Here is a 23,977-nt window from a genome sequence, read left to right as displayed (position 1 = left end):
TATGGTTTGTCTCCCTCCTGATCTCTTTGGGGAATTTTTCATCACTAGATAATGCATAAGTTCCTTCATGTCAACAAATAGTTCTTCAAGTCTTGCTAAGATAAATTCCAATAATGGAAAACTTGCTACTTCACAGGATGGTCCATTTTGCCCACTTTTCACTTCTCAAAATAAAGACATGAATTAAGATAAATATTAATTGATTCTGTTAAATGTGTCTATATCTACCTTCTTTTGGCCACAACGTAGTAAAGTTGATTTGCTAGTTCAGATGGCATCTAAAAGTTCAATGAAGACACTTGAAGCAACCCGCACCTAACCCCTCTAATATTCCCATTCCCCTGCAGCAGTGTTTAATCAATTCTCTTCAGGTTCATGAGCACCCTAAAAGCCAGATAGAAAGGAGTAAATTGAGGAAATTTTGCTTTCACTCAATCATCTAATAACATAGCAAATATCACTGAAGAAAAGTCATTATTTTCTGATAACCAACATGACCAGTTTCATTACTTGCCATTTAACTGGAAACTCAAGAATTGCAAAATGAATTATATAACTGAAATGCATTTAGTCTTCCACATCCATTCTCCTAATCAATAATTGTTGCCTCAGTACACAGTCATAAATTCATGTGTATGAGCCACATTAATATTTCATTAGTCATGTCAATATTGTCTATTAGAAATTTTAAAACAACATAGATCTACCAAAGTGATAGGATTTACAGTGTAACTATATTTATGTAAGTCTACATAGTAATAATATGTGTAGCAGTAGTAACTAATTATAAAATTAAAAAATGCTTTACCAAAATAACCAATTTTGAAAAATAAGTATCTAAATTATTTGTTGTGACCAACAACAAATAATGGCTAATTTGTGTGTGACCAAGTTGCTTTCGGTCAGATGACATGCTACCGTTTCATGGATTAACCAAATACACAGTTATCCAAAAAAATTTTTTTAAACTGCATTCACTAAGTTTAAGTAATCAAATTGATTTCAATCAAATCTTGGACCTCACTAATAGTAGCTCTCAACAAAAAATGTCAGAAGTTTAATTAAAGAGAATTAATAGTGATTCCTCTGAGCTCTGAGTAATATGTAAACTTTTGAATAGCTGTCTAATGACTCCACATGGACAGTGTGATTCTGAATATGAATATATTCTTGAATAAATTAATATTGTTCTTGTTTCTTTTCCCGATTATAATTTCAAATTAAACTTACTCAAATGTCTTGTCACATCGGTAAGATATTTGTGGATATTAATTAATTCTATTTAAAAGAAAAATTGGTTTTATGATACATTTCGTTCCTGAGCTGTTTGTTTGATACCTAATGTTTTTACAAGGAGATGGGAATTTAATAGGGATAGACTAAAGTTTAGCATCATCCTTACCCAAATCTGTATTATACCCAAATCTGCCATTAGTTTGGCTTGAGACATGACCTTGCAAATGCCAAGGAGTCAAAAGCCTACTTCAATGCCATTTCTGGCCTCATTGAACTTGTATGTGATCAATGATCATGTAATGGGTAGATTACCATTTCTAATCACAATATTAGTATAAATCAAAGACAAATCATTTCAATCCACTGTTACTATGTGAATATGTAACTTGGAGGAAGTCTCCTTTTATGTTTCTTATTTAAAATAATTTCAGTCACTAATGCAAATGTATTTTTCTAAGAGTAAAATGCTGTAACAATTTATATTGAATAATGAAAGCTGCTAATTTTATGTTGAAAATGATTTAAGAAATCCAAAGAGTTAAACAAACAGGAAAATACATGTGATTAATAAATATCAAGGAAAAATACATTAGCTAGATATTTTAGAAAGAACTTATCTTCTTGATCCAAAAGTTTTTATGAAATGTAGATAATCATCATCATCATCATCTGAGTAATAAGGTAGAATAGTATGGATGATATCATCATTCTAATCTCTCTAGAATTATTTAGCATATAAACACTGATACCATTAAAAAAACTGTAATTACTTCCAGTCATCTTCCATCCAAACATAAGTAACACAATGTACAAAAAAGAAGAAAGTCTGAGAGGAAAATGTAGTACTCTAAAATACCTTGTTCCTCCACTCTACTTCGGTTCATGTTCTAACAAAAATAGAGTTCAAAAACTTTCACAAGCACAATTTAAAAGGAGAAACCACTGTTTCTTTTTTTTCTTTTTTAAGATTTTTTTTTATTTATTTATTTGTCAGAGAGAGAGGGAGAGAGAGCGAGCACAGGCGGACAGAATGGCAGGCAGAGGCAGAGGGAGAAGCAGGCTCCCCGCCAAGCAAGGATCCCGATGTGGGACTCGATCCCAGGACGCTGGGATCATGACCTGAGCCGAAGGCAGCTGCTTAACCAACTGAGCCACCCAGGCGTCCCCACAAGCACAATTTAAAAAAAAAAATCAAAACAAAACAAACACAACCCAACCATGTATTTATTGCAACTGATTGCTATGAAAAAAAAGCTTGTTTAGCTGTAAAAATAAAGTTTAGCTGAATAAAAACTTGTTTTTATGTCCAGTAGAAGTACACTGGATACGTATTAGGCCCACAGAAGCCAAGGCCAAAGTCATATTTCACAATCACAGAATTAAATTCTAAGGTATGTTCATAAATCTAAAGTTTTATATTGCATAAAACAGTTGACACTCACTTATTATAAAGTTAAGATCCTTCTACTGCATGTGAAGTGGACCATGAAGATTTCTGTATGGTCTCAGTATGCATCACTAGATAATGAAGTCTTTTGTGAACAAAGAAGGAGGAAAAAAAGAACACCATCTTTGTAGACGACCTGATTTAGTTTTGAATCATTGAGTGACACTAGACAAAAGATCTGAACTATTTGAACCCTTTGGATAATAACATGTACTTTGCAGGAGTGAAAGGATTTGAATGGATCCCATCTGTAAAGACCCTAACTCAGTGCTTGGTCTGTACAGATCTGCAACAACTGGTACTTTTCACTTTCTTCTTCCCCTGGCCTGTCCTCAATGTTTGGAATTGCTGTCAATGTCAGTTTATGAGCTGTATAGAAAAATAGGAACATAGAAATTTGGAAATGAAGGGAATTTTGAGAACATCTACTTTGTTGTTTTCAATTTTTTTAGCAGCAAAATATAATCCCAAATGGGACCCCAATATAAAACTGATCAACTCAGAGCTGCTGTGGTTGAAGCAGAGATGGAAGGCCCTGAATCCACATTTACCCTGACCAGAGCAGATTCTGGATCACACCATCCCACAGAATTCCAGACTATTGCAATGGAATAGGAAATCAGAAAGCAAGGGGGCTTCTGAGTGGTGTTTGCCAGCAACTGGTTTTCCTCCAAATTGTGTGCCCTTGCTCAGGTCACTTAATCTCTTTGGTTCAACTCTTTGGGTTATTATTATTACTATTACTATTATTATTATTATTGTTATTATTTGAAAATAAGAAGTTTGAAATATTCCAGGTAAGTCTAATCCAGTCCATCTCTTCTCTTTCTTTTAGCACCAAACTTAGAGAAATCTATATAAATAGTTTTATCAAAAGTTGTCACTTGTGGCAAATTGTATTTTCAAAGATGGTAGTCATGAAATTTCCCTTCTCACATGCCCTTTTGCACTGTGGTCTTGCCACTTGCCAATAAAGAGATGTAATCACTTACCCTACCCCCAACTTTTGAGTCTAATTATCCTCCCTCATCTGCACTGGTCATAGTTAATTGCTTGTACCCAACACCATGCAACAACACAAAGACACTGTGTGATTTCCCAAGCTGGATCAGAAAGGCTATGCAATTTATATCTGCTTCTCTTGGAAAGCTCACCTACCAGATGTTCCCACTCTGGACACTTCCTCTCAGAGACAACCCCAGCACCAACCTGGATTAGCCTGTAGGTGCCCTGGTCAATAGTCCCAGCCAAGTCCCATCTCCAAGCTATGCCAGACCAGGCGACCAGATATGTGAACAAAGCCTCCAGATGATTCCAGCCCCAGTCCCTAAGTCACTTGAAGTCAATGGAGTGTTCCCAACCCGAAACCCAAATAAGCCCCATTGTGCCATGTCCAAATTCCTAATCCAAAGAATCCATGAGCATATGGAAATTATCTTTTTGCCACTAAGTTTGAGATGGCTGATTATGCAGCAACAAATAACCAGAACATACATAGCTTTATTATTTACTGAACCTAATGTCTTCTGCACATTTTTCATATCCTTAAATCTTGCAAGCACCAGTCTTTAAACCTCCGTCCTACCTTCACATTCCTGACATATTGCATTCTTTTTTTTTTTTTTTCCAGTCAATAAAGGCGAAATTTTATTGAGGACCCAGACCCTTGGGGCTTGGGCAGGAGGCCACCCTGCAGAAGAGGCAGTGGAGGAGCCTTATTTAACCTTCTTTTGGGGGTGCAGGTTGTTGGTGTGGCCACACTTCTTCTTGGGGCAGTTGACAGCATGGGGGTGTAGGCGAGCACAACACTTGCAGGAGATCATCTTGTCACAGTTGTATTTCTGGGCCAGCGCATGGAGGGAAGGCTCAATGATGCCACCCCAGAGCCAAGACACCAAGTGCAGGGTAGACTCTTTCTGGATATTGTAGTCTGACAGAGTGTGGCCATCTTCCAGCTGTTTGCCCACAAAAATCAGACGCTGCAGGTCAGGTGGGATGCCTTCCTTGTCTTGGATTTTGACTTTGACATTATCAGTGGGCTCAACCTAGAGGGTGATGGTCTTACCCATCAGGGTCTTCACAAAAATCTGCATCTCTGTGTCTGTTGGCATGAATTCGCAAGGCTGCCACCACCAAACCCCTCGGCCACCTCATTGAAGAGAAAGTGAAATACTGCATTCTGATTCCCTACCTCATCTTTTTCGTGGTTCATTTCCTCTAACAAACTCTTGAAAGAAGGCAGTCTTAGAGGTTATTTCTTTAGTTCTCTTCCCTACTATCTCCTCTTGATTAGCTCATCCACTACTAGGGTTTAAGTTATCACTTCATTTATTCATTAATCATTCAATAAATATTTATTGTGTACCTAGAAGGTATGTCAGACACTGTTCTAAAACTGAACATATATAGCTGAACACCAAACAGATAATATCCTTCCTCTGATGACACATAAGTTCTAGTAAAAATAGAAAATAAATTGGCATACAATAACATAGTAGTCCAAGCAGAAACAAGTGATATGAAGAAATATAAAGCAGGTTGAAAAGGACAGAGAGGTACTATTTTTATATAGAGTGGCAATGGAAGACATTTTTAATAGGATGTATTTAATCACAGACCTACATAAAATGAGGAATCCAGTCTTATTCATATTGAGAGATCATTCCAGGAAGAGGTCTATGACCAGAGTGTTCAAAAATAACAAGAAGGCAGGAATAGCTGGAGTAGAGTGAGGAAGTAGGACAGTGGCAGAAGATGTAACTAGAGTTATCCAGGAAGCAGACTATATGAGATCTTTTGGCTATCACAAAGGCTTTAGATTTTATTCTGAGTAAGATGATGTGTGAAACATTAAATATGTTCATGAATCTCCAGCTTCTCTCTCCTTTTTGGGTCACAGAAAATATTCTTCTCAGTTGGGCAAGACCTTTTGACTAGGTGTGGCCAATGAAATATGAGTGAGAGCAACAGGTTATATTTCAGCTGAGACAAGAAAAATGTCATGCAGGATCCTTTGAGCCTCTCTTTTCACCTGCGTGGCTATAAGTTCCAGGTGGTGGAACTACAAGGTAAAGTCTCTGTTAGCTTGGGTCCCTGAGGAACTATTGGGAAAAGAGATCACTATTCCAGTCCCCAGCCAGACATACAGTGGACATGGTATATGAGTGACAATATTTGGCAGGGGCAAGGGTCTCATCACTGGGATGTATTTCTGTAGTATAATCTGGCCTACCCTATGGATGGAAGGTGCAGGAGGGCTTGAGGGGTAACTCGATGGTTTATATTCCAAAAAGCTCATATCAGCCACTGTGTGGAGAACAGACTATTGGGCAAAAGAATGAAATCAGAGAGACTAGTGAGAGTCAATGGCTATAGTCTGTGAGAGAGATGATAGTGATGTGGATTAAGGTGGTAACTAAGATGACTATTGTCCAAATTAGGTCACCTTTTAGAGGAAAAGGGAATGCTATTAACCATCATGAACTAAGAATGCCTTGGGAAAATCAAATGGTAGCTGTACAGGTAATGAAAACTTAAGAATATAAGAATATATTTTGAAGATGTCAACAGGACATGCTGATGAATTGAAAGTTGAATGTGAGAGAAAGAGAAGTGTCAAGGATCATTCCAAGAATCTTAGCAACTGGAGAATGGAGATGGGGAAGACTGAGAAAAGAGTAGATTTGGGGCAAGAGTTGGGAAGTCAAACTATGATATTAGAAAAATTAGGTTTGAGATGCATGTTAGATATAAATGGGAGATGTCACTTAAAGAGTTGGATCTATAACTATGTAAATAAGGGGGAAAGTTGGGGCTAGATAAAAAAATTTTTTGGAAGTCATGAGTATATAAATACTATTCAAAGCCATGGGACAGGCTGACCACATTGTGGGAGTTATAGACAAACAAAAGAGGAGATCCAAGTACTGAGTGAGAAAGATGAGGAGGATTCTTCAAGGAAATGGAGAAAAGATGGCAAGGGAAGTTAGAAGAGAACCAAGAAAGAAAGGGTATCCAAGAAAAGTAAATAAGGAAACATCTTAATAGAACATGTGCTCTGTGTCAATATCTGCTGTAATGTCCAATAAAGTGAGTGTTGGGAATATACTATCAGTTTTAGCAACATGAAGATCCTTGGTGACCTTGACAAGAGCAGATTTAAAAGACTGATGGGAACCAAGACCTGAATGAAGTGGTTGAAAGAGAAAACAGAAAGATAAAAGGTAGAGCCAGCACATTCAAACTCCTTGAAGGAATTTTGCTCTAATTTGGAGCGAATAAATGAAGCAGCACTTGAACGTGGGATTTGGAGAAATAAATGTGTTTTTATGTTAATAAGAATGATCCAATAGAGAGGAAATAGTTGATGATGCAGGGGAGAAAAATAAAAAATAACAAAGACGACCTTGAGTTAGTAAGAGAGGATTTATCTAGTATTTATATGCAGAGAGTTAGGGATTCTCTGGTCCTTGGATATTCATCTCCTCTAGCAGAAGAGAAAAAATTGTTTTTTATTTTCTGGAGAGAAAAAAAACAAAACAAAACAAAGTCAACACCTAAAGATCAAGAGGTAAGAAGATGAAGACCATTCAGAAAGAAAGAGAAATTGTGAAATAGTTGTATTAGTAGACAGGAGAATTAACTATGGCAGCCTGGTTGCATAGTAGAATCACTTGGGGGAATCTTTACTTCCTATCAACACCGACACTCCACCCCAGAACAATTATATCAGATCTTCTGGGATTGGGACCAGGGCATAGTTGATGTTTATGAGCCAACAATGAGATTAATTACAACTATGTCTTAATTAATTTCATAACCATGAATTTAAAGGCAGCATGGTTCTTCCTACCTACCGTCCATAGGTGTTCAAATTTATATTCCTGATTCTCAGGCAAGAACATCACTCTTAATATCTCCTCAATCTTCAGTGAATCTCTATCACCTATCCAGTAAAGTCACATCCCTCTGGCATAGCACAAGATCCTTTATATAATAACCCAAACTACCTTTTTGAATTTGTCTTCATCTATAGAGTTCCAGAACTCTCTTCCTCAAATAAACTGGGGTGACTCACTACAAACATCACACAAACCTCCACACTTCCTTGGATTTCATTATGCTGTTGTTCTCCACCCACAGCTCCAACTTCAATGATCTCAAACTGGGCTGTGCATCAGAATAATTGGGAGAGGTCTAAAATACACATGATATAGCCCTGCTGCAAGATCTAGGGTCAAGCCTAGAGATTCTCCATTATTAGTAAATTTCCCATGTGATTCTTACACAGCCAAGGTTGGTCCCTACACCAAGGATGGAAATCGCTGCACTTACTGAAGCCGTTAAAATTCTGCTTATCCTTCAAGACCCAGAGATATCCCTTTACCATAAATCCCTTCTCACTGAAATGTATTGCTCCCTTTTCTCACTTACACTGTTTATTTCACATGCAAAACACAGATCTAAATACTTTCATACACATTATCTCACTTGAGTCTCACAAGCACCATGAATCAACGTAGCTTAGATATGGCTTTTGCCCTATTTCATCATTTTGCTCCTGGGTCCAACTGTGGACATGTGTCTATATTCCAGAGATCTGCTGCTTCTTCTTACTCAAAAGAAATGAGAATCTGGCCACATGAGCAGGAAATCAGTAAGATCAATAGCATCGGGCTGTCTGGTGCTGTGGGATGCTACTGGATTCCTTACCTGCACATTAGCTCTTATTTCTGCTATGAATAAACCCTCTGATTCACAATGTTGACCTCAGCCTGACCCAATGACATTGGCTTCTGCAGAGGGAAATCTGGCAGACTGACAGGGCCTTCAGGCCAGTCTGCAGCTCCATTTGCAACAGAGCACACCCGCAGGTGATAAGTCTCTTTACGGTTGTGTACTGACCCAGTGTACGGGGATTTGTACAATGTTTTGCCAAGAAGTCAGTACATGTTTTTCCACGTCCCTTCCTGGGAAGACATCAACTCATGGGGGACTGTCCTAATTAGATCACTTCAAACCATGCACAAACCCTGCAGATAAGAATAAGCAGGAAAGGGATGCCTGCATGGCTCAGTGAGTTAAGCCTCTGCCTTGAGCCCAGGTCATGATCTCAGGGTCCTGGGATCCAGCCCTGCATCAGGCTCTCTGCTTGATGGGGAGCCTGCTTCCTCCCTGCCGCTCTCTCTGCCTACTTGTCATCTCTATCAAATAAATAAATAAAATATTTTAAAAACATAAGTGGAAAAAACTGCAAGAACTATCTAGCTTTAAAACCGTACCAACAGTTGATTTAATCATTTGACTGTTCTTTCTGGATGAAATGACAGCCATTTCTCTTTATTATCATTCTCTATTCAATAAAATCAATAATACTATGTAACTTATTGAAGCCACAGCAATTATTCCTTACGTCAAATCATGTAATTTATTTCTGTCATGGTTCTAGTCACTCCAAACTTAATTTTTGGAACACAATCTTTTTTTTTTTCCTGTCACTTTGTTAATTTTTCTTTCTCTGTGACTGTGATCCTCCATAATTGCTTTTGTTGTCTCAGCTGCTCTGTTTTGACTGTTTTCTGCATTTCTAACTAAATGCTAATCCATTTCCTCCCTTTGCCTGAGGAAAAAAAATCAGTTCTACCCCCAAACGACTTTCTTCTTCTGACTATAAAGTAATACATAAAACCTGTGAACAGGTCTCAAAAAGAAAATTAAAATTACACACAATCTAGACAAGCCACTGTTAACAGTAATGTTTTTCATTCTAGGCTTTGATATATACAGATTTAAAAACTGTTTGTCAGAATTAGAATAATGTTATATACAGTTTTCACTGTAATTTAAAATATATACATATGATCATTTTCCATGTTCTTTGAAAAAAAGACTTTAATAAATTAAAAAACAAATTATTTTCAGTGATGGTATAATATTTTACCAGATACTACCACAATTAATTTATGTTTATACCATTGCATATTTAGGATATTTTCCATCTTTTACAAACAGTGCTTCAGTGAGTAAGCCTATAGCTATTTTTAAACTGTCAAAAAAACTTTCAATAAACATTTTTAAACACAGATCTCTGCCACAGGTCTGAATTTCTCCTAATAGATCTCTGCCAGAGGTCTGAATTTTTCCTAAGACAGATTTACAGGAGTGAAATATTACTGAATGAAAGAGCACAAACATTCCATTTCCTTTCTTCATTCAGTCTAAAACAGGTAAACACCTATTAAGTGCCAGACCCTGTAACAGGCTCAAGAAATAGAGCTATGGACAAGATGGGGCACCCCTCCTGAAGGGGTCCACAGTTCAGTAGGAGACAGAGTCAACTGAAGGACTGCACTTAGCATCTTCAGTACTGAAATAATAGTAAGTACAATAGATGTTCCCTTAACTCACTTCCACTTAGACAACTCTGGGTTATCTGGTGTCATCCCTTCCTAGCCTCTGGTAAATGGGTTCATCAGCACCAACTGTGCATAGTCTTAGTTTATGGCTACTTGTTCCTACTGGTTAAATTGAGTACCTATCAGAAATCATTTGCATGTGTCCCCAAACACATACCAGTCAAACATGCCACTGCATTTCTGTCATTTAATTAACTAATACAAAAGCTGATGCTCTATGAATGTGAAAAGCTGTGGTAAGATTCAAGAAAGACAAGTTACTAAAAATGTATTTCTGAGGAGTTAGGTGTGAGTGAAAGAAATTTTTCAAAGATTAGTGAAGATAATGTCTAGAAAGATTCCACAGACAGATTATTCTGCAAATGCTTTAGATTCTTGAATCCTGACCTGGAAATTTAGAAGATACACTGAGTGTTGTTTACTCAGGGAAGATAAGGGAAAACTCTATTTAGAGAACCCATCTCAAAGAAAAGGCCTTAGTCCTCTCTAAAAGTTGGGTGAATTAATATGGATTTTTGCCATTTTTAAATTTTATAATTTCCTCCTTAAGCCAGCTGTTGGGCTAACTAACCAATGCTGGGCTCAGTGACACTGAATAAATAAACTTCCTTAACAAAAATGAAGTTCTTACAAAATAGCACCAAATAGCTTCTTGGAAATTTATTCTAATTATATTCCTCAAAACTGGTTTAAAAGTGCCTTTTACCATAATTAACTACCATTAAATATTCAGAATCTTTGCTAACTGTATATATAAAATATACAGTATATACATAACATATAGTTACAATTATTATATTATTGTATTATATATATCACTGTTATTCTTCTAACAAAGTAACAGTTAATGAAACCAATTTCTGTATATTTATATGTTTACTGGGAATTTGTATTCCGTCCTTTGTGAACTTCCTACTAATCCGTACAAGTGTATGCAGCATTTTTTTTTTCCCCCTTATTGACTTATAAGAGATTCTTAATATATTAAGCTATTCCTCCTTAGGTCATAAATATTGTTGAAGTCTGTTTCATGTATTTAAAGTTTATTTGTGTTTGTTTTTTTTTTTTTACTGACCAGAGTTTTCACTGTCCATGTAGTCAAACCCATTATTTTTTATCTTTCATGTCTGAACTTCCTCTACCTTATCTGTATCTTGTGAGTTATATAACTATGAACAGATTTTATAGGGACAGCAAGCAATATTCTTTTTTTTTTTAGTTGGGGAGGGACGGAGAAGAGAGAAAAAAAGAATCTTAGGCAGACTCCATGCCTAGCATCAAGCTTGATGTGAGGCTTGATCTCATGATCCTAAGATTATGACCTGAGCCAAAATCAGGAGTCAGACACTTAACCAACTGAGCCATCCAGGTGCCCAGGGATGGCAACCAATATCTCAGAGTCATATAATTTTTTTTCTTTTATAACTATTTGAGTTTTCAACAATCAAAGATTACGTGGTATACCTTCTTATGTCCACATGAGATTCCTTCTCCAATCTTTAGCAACCTCCTTTCAAGGATAAAAATGAATGTTGTTCTTTATTCACATCATAATGTTAACCTATTGGTGCTACCTTAACAGTTGCATAAATTGCAAAGAACTTCTGGTACACAGCAATAGTATTTAAATATGAGCCATACTCTTGATATAGATGGTGTGTATATTATATGAAATCCACTAATAATCCTGTGACTATTTGGAATCGTTGGGCACGTCCTTTCTAATACATCACTTGTATGTCTGATTTGCTAGGTTTGAAATTTTGCGACTCAGTCCAGGAATTCATTCCTATATTCAATAACTCCTAATTAGACATGTACTTTTAGCAAGACTTTGTGCTAATTGCTGAAAATAACACAGAACAAATAGACATGGTTGCTGCATTCCTGAAGCTTGCATTTTAGTGGGGAGGAGAGATGGTAAACAAATTAAGCCAATAAGAAAGTAATTATAATTTTAATAGGCATATGAAAAAGTGAAAAGTGTTTCACGAGCCTGTAATTAGGGTTCTTTGAGGAAATGATATCAGAAACGAGCACTGAAGGATTGGAAATAATTAGCCAGTGGAGTAGACAACCCTGGGGTTGTCTGGGTGGCTCACAAACTCTGGAAAAGTAGCCTGTGCTGCCACGTCTGTTTTACCTGAGTTTAGCTCACAACCTGAGCTGACTAAAGCAGGCACAGACACTTGACCTAAGGTAAGCCTATTCTGGGGACTAAACCTAAGAGAAGAAAACCAATGCCTCACAGCTTGTAGAATAGTCAACACAGGCAGGAGACTCCACACACAGGTGTGGCTCTCTGTTCTTCACCCATAAAGAAGTTGTGGGAGAAGAAAATACAGTCTGTATCAGAGGGGGAAGGGCAGGCTAGCAGGTGGGTGAGACAGGTGAATACAGGCAGCAATTAAATTCTTAGGCCAATTGTTCCCAAGGCCCAATGACCCTACTCTTCATACAGTCTTGTGAGATACTGTAGCATGCTTCCAATGAATCCTTTTTCCAAAGCTTGTTGCATATGAATTTCTGTAACTTTCAACCCAAAGCATGCTAATTCACATAAGCAGGTAAAAGGGGGCAGTATATTCCAGACAGAGAATACAACATCTGCCAAGGCTCAAGGCAGACAGGTGACTGACACATAGAAAAAAAAATCCTTCAAGATGGAAAATAAAAACTATCTGAGATGAGAGTAGTCAGGTAGGAAGAGCTGGAATCATTTGGGGCCTAATGGGCCATGCACAGGATTTGGGATGTAACTTACAAGCAATTGTTATATTATTCCTACTGATGCAGAAAGAGAAGCAAACATACAAACAAAAATCAAATTAACAATTGAAAATATCTATTCTTCCCAGACGTTTTTAAATAGATTCAGCGTACATTTTTTGAGAATCTGTTATATAGCAGGTGATACAAAATTGCATCAGGGAGCGGGGACAACAGGGAGAAGGATAGGCATTGGATTTCCCAGAAAACATTATATAAAAGTACATTTTCCAATAGTTTAGAAGAAAGAGAAAGTTTGTATAGATTAAGAAGAGTAACTTTAGAACAGTGATTCCCAACTGGGAGAAATCCACCTCTCACCCTCCAAGGACACTAGGCAATGTGTGAATACATTTTTTGGTTGTCACAGCTGGGGCAATGGGCTCCTTGTATTTGAGGGATGGAGATCAGGAACACTGCTAAAATCCTACAGCGCTTGGAACAGTTCCCCACAACAAAGAATCATCTACCCTCAATGTCAATAGGACCACGGTTGAAAAACCCTGCATTGGAGGGTACAGGTGTTATCAAAGCTATTACATAAGAAGACAAAGTAGGAAAGAGTAGAGACTTCACTTGGGATTGTTGGTGCCAAATGTTAAAACCTGTCTATGCCATTAGGGCCCTGAAGTAGGCCATTGTTTGCCCTCTAGAAACTTACAGTCTAGGGGCACTTGGGTGGCTCAGGACGTTGAGCGAATGACTCTTGATTTCAGCTCAGGTCGTGATCTTGGGGTTGTGAGGTGGAGCCCCGAGTTAGGCTCCACATTGGGCAGTGAAGCCTGCCTAGGATTCTCCCTCTCCCTCTGCCCCACTCCACCCCACCTCCCTCTCTAGAAAAAATAAGATAAATAAAATATTTTTTAAAAAGGATCCTCTGTCATCCTCTGTTGCTAACCCCACCATGCATGTGTGCTCCCCCCCCCCACTCTCTAAAAAAAGAAAAAAAAAGAAGAAAAGAGAAAAGGACATTTATAGTCTAGTGGGGGACATAGGCCAGAAAGACAGGAAGTGAGCAATTCTGTCAATACTAAGATAGAGGAGCATATGGTCTTATAAAACAGTGAAGTGAATATCTACCCCAGTCTGGGAAGATCAAGGAACGCTTTTGTAGAGAAGAGAGGTTTTAGATGCTGCCTAAGATGTAAGAGAAGAATCAGAGTCAGTATCAGGAGAATGAGGTGAAATTAGCCAGGCAAAGTTGACACTGACATGGGGAAAAGATTTCAAATGGTAAGAGCCTTATATGCAAATACTGGGAGTCATGATTCAAAGATCTGGAGCTGTGAAAGCCTATGAAATGCCCATGGGGCTCAGGTGCTCAGGATCTCTGAAGCAGAGAGCCCCAGAAGTGACAAGGCTGATAGAGATCATGCTGGAGGGGTAAGTCCTTGCTGGACTGGGAGCGGCAGTAATTCCAAACTGAATGCAGGGCTGTACTAGTCGAGTTAACAAAGCACAGAGTTCTGACTTGGTATATTGTGAAGTGGGAAGCAGTGGCATTTTGAGGTTAATTCTGCCTTAATATGCTTCAAGTCTATTTTTATATATGTGCCTGAAGTGCCTCAGTTCTGTAGTTCACTGTGCTTGGATATTTATATTGGGAGTGTGATAAATCAGTGATAATGTTATTTGGCATGTTTCGCAACCAGTCAGTTTGACTGACACAAGGAATCAACCTTGCATATTTTAAAACTGCTTAAATTTACTTTGGTTATAAGGTTGTATATATTAAATATCCACCTCCATTGTTCCTTGACAAACCTTCCTTTAATTTTATATGCATGTTAATTTATAATACACACTATTCAACCAAAGAGCAGACAATAAGCTGCTCACATTCTAGGAAGCCTTACTAAAGGGATTGGTTAAGAGACGACAGAACGAATGAGCCCGCTGAAAAATCTCAGGTGGAGAGCAAAACAATTTGCTATCAGTTGCCAAGGAATTATCTATGTTTCCAAGGTAACTCCCAACACAGCTTGTTGTCTTTGGTATCTATTATACTTTGGAAAATTTTCAGGCTTGTTTCCTTTTCTTAAAAGGTCTTTTACTCTTTTAAATACTGAAGATCTTCAGTTAAACAAAGCATTTACTACTTTTATGACCAGTCTCCTAGTAAAGGAGCAAAGGAAAACAATGATGTCGCTTTCCCATAGGGTTTTATTTCAGTTTCTCTTCTGAGAATATCATATCAAGACAGTGGGAAGGTAAGAATGGTGGCAAACAGACCCTTGAGGGATCAGGAGCAAGAGTAATGAGGGAAATTTAGAGTTCAGGTAAAGGCAAGTCCAGCAGTCAAAAGCCAAAAGTTATAGAGGTGCCTGAAACCAACGCTAAGCATGGTCAACCATCAACATCAAAGAGTCAAGACACCAGATATAAAAAATATCTTATCCTGGCCAAAACCTCTTCCCATTTAATTCAGGAGACTGATGGAGTCCCTAATTCACACAGGGCACTATGCATACCCATGTTTCCTGCTGGAACAAGGATCGACAGTAGTGAGAGGTCAACCCACAGTTGGCTTGTACCAGTAGGGGAGCCCCAGTATAAAGGCAGCCCATGAGCCATCTGCCAATGGATAGCGTGCAACCATATTGAAAGCAGCTGCTGTCAGAAGAGTGGCGTTACCCTACACACTGCATCAGAGGTGCTCTCCCTTTACTCAAGATCAAAAGAGTCAACATCAGCCTTCTTTGTCCCCCCCAAAAAAGGGTATTTTAGAGGAGCCTGTCTCAAACCAGTACACTTCTTAAGGATGAGGCTGATCGGACAAGTAAGAAGATAGAAAGTTAAAAGTCAACTGGCTGATTCAATTAGGATATCCAAATTGGTCAAGAAAAATGATACAGAGAAGTAGAAGACCAAAGAGAGCCCAGGTAAGCCAAGTCATGATTTGAGTTCCTTGGTCGGTGCCAGATAAAGTTTAAGCTTTAAGAAAACTACCAGGAGAGGGGTGCCTGGGTGTCTCAGTGGGTTAGAGCCTCTGCCTTCGGCTCGGGTCATGATCCCAGGGTCCTGGGATCGAGCCCCACATCGGGCTCCCTGCTCAGCAGGGAGCCTGCCTCCCCCTCTCTCTTTGCCTGCCTCTCTGCCTAGTTGTGATCTCTGTCAAGTGAATAAATAAAATCTTTAAAAAAAAAAAAAGAAAGAAAGAAAGAAAGAAAACTACCAGGAGATTTTAATGACACAGTCTTGATTGGTAATCTTTTTTTTTTCTTTTTGTTCATAGTTCAAAGGTGCATAGAAAATAAATTACGCTTAGCAGTAGATCATGAGTCTTCTCAATCACCTACATAGATTCACTAAGTACACAGGGATAACAAAATAGGAGAGAAAGAAGAAAGGAAAATATGGTCTATTTTGTTCAGTCAAAGGGCTCCTCAAAGATGGGGCAACTTGTTCTTTATTTTGGGGAGATCAAAATATTGAGTGCAACTAGATGCCTTCATTCTAAAGGCAGATGCTATTTCAGCACAACAGTGCATTATTTATTTATTTTTTTTTAAGTTGGACTATGTTGTTCTTGAAAATGTCAGGTACAAATCCTCTGAAATGCCTGACCTTTTCAATTTCCAAACAATGGATCACATAAGTCTGTATGAAGAATAAGAGGGCAAGTTAGGAACCTGCATTTATTCAGGTTTGTGAGGTTTTTATAATGAACCCATTTAAAGGATACTCTTGCCAAGGCCCAATGGACTCAAGTGAAATACTGTCCAGAAGTCAAACTGAAACATAAATTCTAGGGCAGGAAAATTTGGAGGATACTCAATTTTCCAAAAAACTCCAAGTATGAGAAGCCCTAATTATAGGATATTTTAATTTCTTCAAAAATGAAAAATATAGCAGCCACAGGGTGAATATTGGAGCAAACCAAGGAGCTAGTCAACATTAAGGCAAACATCTTTCTCTTTGAAATGTCCTACACAGATTATATTTAAACTTCAGCCACAGTTACTTAGGGCATCTTTCTGAGGAATTTTCACTTGATATTGAAATGTACTTTTCTCAGATTCAGTGTGTAGCTGCATCAGATGTTGTAAAAACTTGAGTGCTCATGGGTGGCCATATACACTTGGAGAAGAAAAGTAGGTTCCCAGAAGGAAGAAGGAACCAGACACACAGAGGAGGGCTGACATTAATCCCCGTGTGAAGACAGAGACTAAGGGAATATCTGCCTTTGTACCGTCAGGCCTTGCAGGAGAATGGAGACTAACTTTGGAACAAAATTTACCTCACATGAGGAAAAGAGGGCAATCATGAAAGTTTATTTCTGTGAAATCTTTCCTCTCTGTAACTACAGATCTGAGACGCCTGAGTCAGATAAAGAAATTATTTCTTTGGGCGCCTGGGTGGCTCAGTGGGTTAATCTGCTGCCTTTGGCTCAGGTCGTGAACCCAGGGTCCTGGGATCGAGTCCCGCATCGGGCTCTCTGCTTTGGCGGGGAGCCTGCTTCTCCCCCCTCTCTCTCTGCCTGCCTCTCTGCCTACTAGTGCTCTCTGTCAAAAAAAAAAAAAAAAAAATTTCTTTGTTTGCTGAATTACTCTACTATATTCTGTTCTTAAAATAAAGTTGGTATACTATTTAGAAAGCACTGGGACTCAAGAAAATGGAAAAATTATATTTAAGGGGAGGTGGAAAAGTAGGGTTGACCAAACAATCACAGAAAAAGCAATAGAAAAATATTCAGAGTTGGGCGCCTGGGTGGCTCAGTGGGTTAAGCTGCTGCCTTCGGCTCAGGTCATGATCTCAGGGTCCTGGGATCGAGTCCCACATCGGGCTCTCTGCTCAGCAGGGAGCCTGCTTCCCTCTCTCTCTCTGCCTGCCTCTCTGTCTACTTGTGATCTCTGTCTGTCAAATAAATAAATAAAATCTTTAAAAAAAAATATTCAGAGCACTGTATTTCCCATTTATTCTGCTTTGAACAGTTCACAGCCCATAATTAACACATTCTGTAATACATAGAGGTAAGTCCTCAAAGGATCATAAAGAAAAGAGTTTGTTTTAAAGATTAGTTGAAAAAGTTGGGGGATGACTAAAGGAGAGATGATAGATGTCTGAGATATTTAAAGGACCATTACACAGAAGGAATAGTCATGTAATGCCTCGTTATCTGTTTTCAATTGCAATTATGCAGATGTTTTTACTTCTAATTTTCAAAGTAGATACAGGCATATCACATAAATAGGTAAGCAAATGTATAAATACATAAAGACAGAAGACAGAACTTTCAAAGAAATTCAAATAATTTGATGGTGCAAGAAGCAAAGCAGGTGAACTTTGTGAAATTGTGAAGCAAGCTGTGATAATACACAGAAAAAGCTGAAGACTGGTCAGGAGTGCTAGAGAAGAGATTGACAACACTGAATTAGTACTTAGAATATATGACTTCTACATTTTCAATGCTGAAATTCTGGGTCAATTGTTTACCTGGGATAAGAAAATAATGTTAATAACAACATATACATAGCTTTTAAGAGATAATTCCAAAAATATTTAGTAATTTATGCAGAAATGTAGATCACTGAGACAAGTTATAATTTATAAGATGAGAGTTTTATAAATTTGTACTTTCTCTTTATTCATTTAATACTTTCTTCCATGGAACAGCCAAATGAGATTCCATGAGAATTTCATTTTAAATTGCTTTGACATTTTAGCCAATAAGGAAATACTTTAGCCTTGACTGACACTGAGTAGCAAACATCTCCAGTTAGAAAAAAGATTTTTATCTAAGTTGTTTTCCACAAAATATTTCAAAGAATTTGCAGCAGGACTAAAAACTGGTCAAGTATAGTTTCAATGTTTCAGTATTCAGAACTGAATATGGAGTCATTTGTAGAAACAAAGAAAAGTTTGCTTTCTTGTTACAAGAGTGCCAATCCCGCCCCCCAGCATTTTCTCCTATTTTCAGATGGCTTTTATTTCTTTGAGATACAGAAATTTATACCAAGTCTTTATTATTTGGGTTAAAATTGATCATTTTTATAGGAACTAGGTTTTAAAGCTCATTACACCCAAAGATTTTCATTATGATCTAATTTGAAATGAAAGTAAACAGAAATAATAATTTTGTTCTGCTCAAAGCAGTCCTTATGCTTTAATAAAATATCACAAATCACAATTACAGAGAAGTAACAAATTGACTAAAGAGCATGATTCATGAACAATTACCAGCCATGTGAAAATCTATTATTAGTTTCAGAAAATCATCTCTATGAGAAATAACCAGCTATTTTCTCATCCCTAAATTGTATATTTTTGCCTTCCTTTAAAACAATTCACAAAGTCAACTCATCCTGCAGTATCACGAAACTTAGAAATACATACATAGCGTACATTTATATGTTAATATACATACAGACAACCTCAAAGTCAAAGAACATTCCTATCATGTTGAGCTCAGGACCTGCTACAGAAATGAGTCAAAGTCATAAGGAATTAAACATAATGAAATGGTCTGTTTGACATGGCAATTATGGGTTCCTGGGGGGGTGGGGAGGGAGGAGCAGAGAGCAAAGATATTTCATGAAGAGAAGAAAATCAAATAATAAACTGAGAAGTTTGCTAGGCAATTAGTTGAGTTGGTATTTTAAATCTCTGGTGTCTGAGAGAGCTCCAGCCTGGTCATGTCCACAGCAGCTGTGGCACTAACAAAAATAGAGGAGATTCTTTATGGTGACACAGGCCATCATTCAGCAAGACTACAGAATTCCTTTTTTTTTTTTTTTTAAGATTTTATTTATTCATTTGACAGAGAGAGAAAGATCACAAGCAGGCAGAGGCAGGCAGAGAGAGAGAGAGTGAAGCAGGATCCCCACTGAGCAGAGAGCCCAATGCTGGGCTTGATCCCAGGACCCGAAGATCATGACCTGAGCTGAAAGCAGAGGCTTAACCCACTGAGCCACCCAGGTGTCCCAAGACTACAGAATTCTTAATATAAATTTGAATTTACATTATTAATCATTTTTTCCCTATGTTCCCTTGTTTACTCAGTCAGAGATTCTGTCTCTCAATAAAAGGAAAAGCATACGGAGACACCACATATGCCCAGGAGCTTGATCACCTCCAGATTCTAGATCCTAATTTCCAAACCCAAAACTTCTCATTGCCTTAGAGGGTGCAAACAAAGGACACAGAGACCTTGCAACATCATAGCACATGAGACACTGTGGCTCCACAATCAACCTCTGATTTACTAAGAATTTCTTTAGCACAGAAATTTTCTCCATGAGGAGTTGCTATTAGGACTTTGAAAGAAGCCAGATTCGAAACATTAAAGAAAATCCCCTAGAGAACTGAGATAGGTCAGTATCCCCCTGGAAAGATCACCCATTTTCCAAGGAGAGTATCTTAGGATTTAGAATTAAAACTTCATATTCTAAAGTTCCCCAGTGTGTCTGGGAAGCATAAGCAATCATCTGATAACTCAAAAGTCTAAAGTCCTTTGCCACTAGCCCTCATGTAAACGATCCACAAAACAAGATTCTATAAAAATACAAAAAACAGAGGTGCCTGGGTGGCTCAGTGGGTTAAAGCCTCTGCCTTCGGCTCAGGTCATGATCCCAGGGTCCTGGGATTAAGCCCCACATTGGGCTCTCTGCTCAGTGGGGAAGCCTGCTTCCCCCTCTCTCTCTGCCTGCCTCTCTGCCTACTTGTGATCTCTGTCAAAAAAATAAATAAAATCTTTTAAAAAAAATACAAAAACACAACATACCATATGGATAGAGCCTAGAATGTTCCTATTGACAGAATAAATGCTTGCCTAATCTCATTTTATAAGGCCATAATTCCTTCATTAGCAGTTCAATGCAGTGTTTGTGTTGAACTAACCACTGAATTCATTGTATAATATAAGCTTTTGTTCATGTTCATGTTATTGAAAATACTATCAATCAATGTTTTGAAATAAAATAGGGACACTTAGGTGGCTCATTCGGTTAGGCATCTGCCTTCAGCTCAGGTCGTGATCCCAGAGTCCTGGGATCCAAGCCCTGTATCAGGCTCCCTGTTCAGTGGGGAGTCTGCTTGTCCCTCCCCCTCTGCTCTCCTCATTCTCTCTCTGTCAGTCTCTGTCTCTCTCTCAAATAAATAAAAACTTTTTTTTAAAAAGGATTAAAATAATACATTTAGAGCCCAGATTGGGAGTCTAGACTCTTTGAAATATGAAACTTTGGCTAAAGAACAACAAAGGGAATCTTGAAAAACAGCAATTCTTGGCCGGATCAGTAGTAATATCCTAGCGTATCTTCATAGGTGCTATCACTGCATGTCTGATATACCAGAGGGAAAGACTTCTTTCTATACATATCAATATATTGCAAATATTGTTGTGGCTTGACATCTCATATTCCTTAGCATACTTTCTTCAAGTTATTAAAATTGGGGGCTCAATTTTTCTTTTGATCAAATATACATATTCACTTCCAACAGCATTTTCTAAATGATGTTCAAAACAATTCTGAAGTTCAAAAGTTCAAAACAATTCTGAAAGATGAGTGGGAATTATTCTACTACTTCTCCCCCCAAGGTGACAATTACATAGAAGTTCATGACTTATTTGAGAGCTCTGTACTCTGATAAAAGAAAATCTTAACCCCAAAACAAATTCAAGTAAGAAAACCATAAAGGATAACTGTTTTTAATGTTTCTATGATATAAAGGTTGACTTTGTTAGAGCTATAGTCTTTGTTCATATAACATGAATATTATTTCAGTTAAAACAAAAACTTGGTTTGTGGTTAAATGAGAACTCTAATTGCTACCTAAAACAATCCCCTGACCAGAGACAGGTCCGAGAATGGCAGTCACATTTTGATAGAAATAGTTAATGTCCTCCATAAAAATACAGAGATTCCAGCAACCATTAGTCAAAGTGGTAAAAGTTCTACAATTTCAAATTCCAAGCTGTTATTCCAGAAAAACTGAAAACTTCAGTTCATCTCCCAGGGGTGTGTCATGAAACAAGTTGTTTTGTGATCAAAGCTTGCAGCCATCCCTTCCTTCTTACTTCCTACACAGATTTCTCATCCTTCCCTTAGCTGCAGTCTCACCACCTACACTTTGCCTCCCAGACAAGTCCTTTACTCATGCATGAACACATCAGCCATCTCCTATTTACATGGACACCTTCAGGTTGACAGATCTGTGCACTTTCTAGTAGTTGTGCTTTTTGTTAACATTAACATGAACCTGTCTCTATCATCTCTTCTGCTGTTGCTATTAATACACGCGCACATGCTTTGTCCTTAACTTTCTGTGAATAGATAAGATTTTATTAAATACTCATGGTGTTCCTACTTTCATTACACCAATGTGTTTTTCTTTTAGTTGATGAGTTACTAGAGAGCACAATGATTTAATTCATTGTGATGATCTCCTGGTGCCTAAGTAGTATCTGGCATATAATTAATGCTCAACACATGTTTGTTGAATGACTGAATGATAAATAATTTACTGAGAAACAAAATGTTTGGAAGAAAAAAACAATAAGAATCTGATATTATTTCTGAAACTTAATTGTCTTCAATATTTGATATGTATAAATTACTTAGCAAAAAACCCATTATGTATAAAATATGTAAGAGAAATGGGATTGGGATAAAATTATATGTCAACATGATTGACCTAGAAAGAATGAAATTTCTTCACTGTTTATTTAAATAACCTCATTTACGAAATTCATGTAACAAATTTTAGGAATATATAAATGGCAAAGAAACAGAGTGCTTCACCTGTCTTTGATCTAAATGTCTAGCCAGCACCAGCAGTCTGGAGGAGTATTTCCTACAGTGTTTTCTATCAATGTTAGGGTAGCATATCTTTGTCAGGAAACAAATACAACAGGGTGATTTTTCCGAAGTAACATCTATTTTGAGATAAGACATTTACAAAGTTAGAAAATAACACATAAGCTAAATATACTACATAAATAACCTAATAACTTATTAGTATATTTTCTCCTAATAGCGGATTCACTCTATTAGTGAAGCTGCCACTTTTACCTAAACTTGATTTTCACTTCATTTTTAATGCAGTTTGTTTTGAATCAGGAAAATTTTTTCAATTAATTGTTTTTCTCAACATTAATCTTCTAGTGACTAGTTATAACTTGAAAATACATTATAAAATAACATGTAACATTCTACTAACAGGCAACATTTTCTTCAAAATACTCCCACAGTTATATATTTGTGAAAGCATATTAATTTAATGTATGGGTAAAGAATTAAGGAACTGATCATTTTATGTATCATATTTCAAAAGGGAAAGAAAATGTTCTCTATATGACTCACATTTAATTTTATTTTCCAAGAAATACCTTTCAAAACAATAGTTATAAAAGTGTTATCAGTAAAATTTAAATTTCATATACAATAAAAATTATAATAACTTATATTTTATGGCACTTTAGAATAAATTTCATACACATTATCATTTTTTATCTCTCTACCAATCCAGTATAGGAAAATATGCACCTATTTTTCCTACTTTATGGTTAAAGAAACTAAAATTTCAGAGATAATATGTTTCATCCAAGGGCATTCAGCTCAAACCTTAAATTCTCCTGATTCAATTTTTTTTCTCTTTTCACCACTCTGATAAGATAAATATATTAAGCACCATTTCAAATTTGTCTTTTAATTTGTTATCCAAACATGCAGTCTCCCATAGTTATTGTGAATTTATAAACTATTTATTTGGAAAAGTAGAGATGTTCATCATGAGTTATAAGCTAAATAGTCATCTTGTTTGGTAATTTAATACTTAGCATTTTGTTCTGATTATTTTATTTTGTTAACATCCATATATCATGACTAGACTTAAATTATTAAGTAAATGACTTCCTATTATACGGACATCCACTACATTAGTGATATAGAAACGGAACTCACAATATGAAAAAGTAGAAACTAGAGAAGATACTAAGAATACTTTCCAGTCACCTGATAACTTATATTATTATAAAATTTATAAAACAGTATGATTTGGGAATTTGATAAGAAAGGTATTCACAGGATTAAGGTCAGGATTTGTTTTATTTTGATTAAACAAATATTTTAGTACTTCGTAGGCCAAAATTGTTTCTTGCCACACACATGAA

At 37.1% G+C, this 23,977-nt stretch overlaps 1 protein-coding gene and 1 pseudogene across 3 annotated transcripts in view; both read right to left on the bottom strand.

Annotated features, from left to right (window-relative positions):
• The window catches only part of TAFA2 (TAFA chemokine like family member 2), a 489,998-nt gene that overhangs the window by 121,261 nt on the left and 344,760 nt on the right, over positions 1-23,977 (bottom strand). The window lies entirely within an intron of this gene.
• LOC125107897 (ubiquitin-60S ribosomal protein L40-like) lies at positions 4,399-4,776 on the bottom strand (annotated as a pseudogene).

The sequence above is a fragment of the Lutra lutra genome, chromosome 8 (genome assembly GCF_902655055.1).
Source record: "Lutra lutra chromosome 8, mLutLut1.2, whole genome shotgun sequence".
NCBI classification, from domain to species: domain Eukaryota; kingdom Metazoa; phylum Chordata; class Mammalia; order Carnivora; family Mustelidae; genus Lutra; species Lutra lutra.
The sequence above is the reverse complement of the archived record's forward strand: the minus strand, read 5'-3'. Positions and strand labels throughout refer to the sequence as shown.